At 38.6% G+C, this 4,748-nt stretch overlaps 1 pseudogene; it reads left to right on the top strand.

Annotated features, from left to right (window-relative positions):
• The first annotated feature begins 2,102 nt into the window (after nt 1-2,102).
• Nucleotides 2,103-2,461, top strand: LOC108112552 (annotated as a pseudogene).
• Nucleotides 2,462-4,748: the final 2,287 nt, after the last annotated feature.

Here is a 4,748-nt window from a genome sequence, read left to right as displayed (position 1 = left end):
AGCCCTGCATCCTCCGTGATCACTGATTTCACAACCTGGTTGGCACAACCTTCTTAACCATTGTCGGCTACCAGAGGAAGGACAATTTAGACATGCCTAACATCACATGATGTGATATAGGTGTTAAAGCTAAAGTGTTATCATTTATAAATTAAAGTGTTATCATTTATAAATTATGCCACCTGGGGTAAGTTGAAGTCACCAAACACCACTAGCTGATCCATATCAAATACCATTGAAAAAAATAAACAAAGAAAGAAAAATAAGCATTCGACCTCCACACCCCACATTGCGAGTACACCTGGCAAGCCAGCACATGTGCCCCACCAAAGAGGTACAGCCTGTGCAACTAGCACCGGCACCGTCTTACGCACCAAGAAAGACCATTGATTAGTGAACCGACAGCGCTTCCAAGAGTTCATATTTTTTTCCGTTGCACCGCGTTGCATAATTATACCCGTTACTCGTAGAGGAAAAGGGTATAATATATTCGTTGAAAAGTAAGTAACAGATAGACGGAAGCGTTTCCGATATATATTCCTGATCAGGATGAATAGCGAAGACGAATGAGCCATGTCCGTCTGTCCGTATGAACGCTGAGATCTCAGGAACTATAAGAGATTCAAAGTTGAGATTAACCATGAAGATTCTTAAGGTCCCTACGCAGCGCAAGTTTATTACAGAATCCTGCCACGCCCACTCTAACGCCCACAAATCGCTGAAGTCTCAGGAAACATTAGAGCTAGAAAGTTTAAATTCAGTATGTATAATCTTTAGATGCCAGCTCATCTTTAAGTGGTAATATTATCCGGCCACACCCACCCATACGCCCACAAAGCTCAAAAGACGGTTTTCGCATTTTCAAGAAAAGCTGATATCTCGGTAAATATAAGAGATAGAAAGTTCGGATTAAGCATGTAGGTTTCTATAAAGCTCCCAAAACGAATTGTTTTATTCGATCAAGCCACGCCCACTCTAACGCCCACAATATCCGAAAAACAAAAAATGCAAAAATTTTGAAAACTATAGGAGCTACAAAGTTTTGCCTAAGAATACGTATTTAAGAGATACCTCTGCAACTTTCCACGAACTTTCATCCGGTCATATCCACTCTAACGCCCACAAACCGCGGAAAACTGTGGCTATATTATATTATTTTATTATTATGAATGCCTTCGGTTGACCTTGTATAATTTATTTCTGTTAATACCTATCGATCTGCCATAGATTTTTTAAATCGGAACTTTATTTCGCTATTTATGAAAAAATTTAGGTTATAAGGCCTCACATAGGCACTGACGTTACCATCAATTACTCAACATGCTTCCTCTGACAATAGGTGGCGCTTTGTGAATTTCCACCAGAAAAATTAATAATTAAAAATTGTGTAAAACAGTAACGGATATCTTATAGTCACGGCACTCGACTAAACTCGTGACAAGTTGCTGTGGGATGTCTTTAATACGTTTATACGTTTTTAAGACTAACTTTCTACAAAAAAGGAAGGCATTCGGCTATCAGAGCTAAAGGTGCCCATTTACGTGATATCATTTTTAATAATAATTTGTAAAAAATCTCCTTGGACCAAAATAAATAATTTTTGGAATAAAAAAAAATTTTCCACTTTTTTTGTTTTTGTTTTAAGAATCAAGTGGGTCAACTTTAAATGGCCCACCCTGTAGCTCTTATAGGTGCCGAGATTTTTGAATTTTTGGTTTTCCGGGTGGTTAGGCGTTAGGGTGGGCGTAACTAGATAGAAAAAAAATTAATTTGCATTTGGGGCATCATAAAAACCTACATGCTTAATCCAAACTTTCTATTACGACAATAAAATTCGCTGGCATCTAATGATTATACATTCTTAGTTTCAACTTACTAGCTCTAATAGTTCCTGAAATTTCAACGATTGTAGTTTTTTGGCGATTTGTGGGCGTTAGAGTGGGCGTGCCAGGATGCTGTAATAAACTTGCGCTGCCTAGGGACCTCAAGGATCCTCAAGGTTAATCTCAACTTTGAATCTCTTATAGTTCCTGAGATCTCAGGTTTCATACGAACAGACGGACTGACGGAAATACGGGCAGACAGACAGAAACACTTGTTAAATGGTTTCAACACAAATTAAAAGGGCCGATAAACCAAAATGCCCACTCTCCGCCTACATGCTGTGGCTCAACAGTACCCGCGAGTCGATAAAGCGGAGGAATCCCGTCATCAAGATCACTGAGGTGGCCAAGCGCGGTGGAGAATTATGGAGGGCAATGAAGAATAAGTCGGAGTGGGAGGCAAAGACTGCCAAGGCCAAGGATGTCTACAATAGGGCTGTCAAGGAGTTCGAGGCTAATGGTGGTGGTGGCGTGCTGCTAATGGTGGAGCCAAAAAGCGCGCGAATCCAGCGAAAAAGGTGTCGAAGAAGAGTAAGAAAGGTGAGTCAGATGAGGACGAGGATGATGAGAGCGAGTAGACATACTTACTCTTATCCTTACCAAGTCACACACAATACAAGCTAGAATCCGCAAGAAAACAATAATACTGGTGGCAACACCGCATCCCAACATCAACATCCAAAAATTATCCCTTAAATAGTTCGGAAAGCCCAGCCCGATCGATCTATCATCGTATCAGAACGCAGCACAGCCTTAACAAAACGAGAACTGTTGAGGATGCACCTGCAAATAAAAACGCAAGAGAGAGGAACAAAAATACGTGAAAAAAATAGGCAAAAATTGTATTTATACATATGAATTTAGGTTTATAAAAGTAGTTTCTTTTATAAAACCCAAATACAAAGAAAAGGACAACCATATCGCTGACGCATTATCTCGAATAACAATCCAAATACAAAATATCCAAAAGGATAATAAGATTCTGAAAGTCACTACCAGAAATCAAAGTAGACAAAAATCCTGCGCAGGAAAAGAACAAATAGAATTGCATGAGCAATCTAGAGAAAGAGCTTCTAAGCCCAATGTTTACCAAGTCATAAATAATGACGAAGTAGTAATAAAAGTAATGATCTTGCATGTAAATAATAATTTCTGTTCATTTAAACATAGAATAAAAATTACAGAAAAATATAATGTTAGCGATTTGTATACTAATGGAACCATCGGTTTAAGTAAATTCTTTCATAGGCTTCAAAAGAAGACCGGTATTAAAAAAATCAGCTAACTCAAAGTGGCACATAGGTATACCAAAAACCGTGGCCAAGGTCCAGAGACAGTATCATTGGATAAATATGTCTAAAGATATAAAAGAGTACATAAGAAAACATCCTAAATACCAAAAGTCTAAAACGACTAAACACACAAATGAAATGCCATTTGATAGAGTAATTGTGGATACAATAGGTCCATTACCAAAATCTGAACAAGGAAATAAATACGCAGTAACATTGTTCAGCGATTTAACAAAATACTTGGTAGCAATACCAATAAAAAACAAACATGCAAACACATTAGCAAGAGCTATATTTGAAGAATTTATTCTGAAGTACGGTACAATGAATACGTTCATTACGGACAAGGGACTACGCAAAAATTTTAATATCAAAAACGTAACTTCTGCTGCACATCATCATCAGATGATGGGAGCCCACAGAACATTTAATGAGTTTATCAATAATGCGTATATTGTTGTTATACAACCCCGTCTAAGATACATGACTATTGTCCATTTGAGTTAGTTTTTGGTAAAACTTCAAATTTGTATATTCAAATAGTATAGATATGCTAAATACTATGCTAAAGAAGCAAAATTCAGATTAGAACAAGCATTTAAGAGAGCTAGATTAATGTTAGAATCACATAAGCAAAAGTAAAAAATTTATTTACGAAAAAAATATTTTAGATTTTGAGTTAAAAATAGGAGATCAGATTTTATTGAAAAATAAAACAGGACATAAGCTAGATTTTAAATACACAGGTCCCTATAAGGTAGAAAAGCTAGGAGATAGAGATAACATAACAATATCAATTAATAAAAATAAAAAACGAATAGTACATAAAGATAGATTAAACATTTTTATTTCATAATCAATTTACTGACAGCCGAATAATAAAGGCACTTCCTCTGAGTCGGGTGTTTTCATCTTTGTCAACCGCCGCGGCAGTATAGCTGAAGCTAAGACCCTACTATCAGCTTACGAGAGGAAGGTCGGTAGCACCATCGTCACCGACCAAGGCCACCACCCGGCCTCGGTCCGACTCTGCATTACTGCCGAGGCGTTCGAAAGTTGACCGATCGTGGTGGGCAGCCACTTGCCCCAACGGTGGCTCAGAACTAACAGATCCGTCAGCAGCACGTGCAACGGCGTAACTACCTGCAATACCTGTGCAGGCGGAGAATATTGTGGCCAAACACGCCGCCACATAACCTTATCATATATAACCGTCTCTCCGCTGCCGCTGTTGGCAGCGCAGCTGCGAGACTTACACCTCTTTAGTTCCTAAGACAAGAAACTCCTAAGAACTCGGCGCGGTCACAACAGCTGCCCCAGCTAAATAGAAAAAGATATAAAGATATTAATAAAAGAAACTAATTATTTACAAAATGGCAAATCACAACATAGCGATCCTGCCAGGAGGTGTGGTGATTACAACAAACCATACCTGACTTAAACAAATGTTGGAACGAGCAGCTGGCACACATTGAGCTGTCCCAGCCAACCAATGTAGGACCGTTACATGGCGCACGAACGGGCTAAAGAGGTTGCAAAAATAAGGGCACTGATAGAGTAATTTCGAGCTGGG

This window comes from Drosophila eugracilis, unplaced genomic scaffold (genome assembly GCF_018153835.1).
Source record: "Drosophila eugracilis isolate 14026-0451.02 unplaced genomic scaffold, ASM1815383v1 contig_1895, whole genome shotgun sequence".
NCBI lineage: Eukaryota > Metazoa > Arthropoda > Insecta > Diptera > Drosophilidae > Drosophila > Drosophila eugracilis.
Note: the sequence above shows the minus strand (reverse complement) of the source record. Positions and strands in the feature narration are given on the sequence as shown.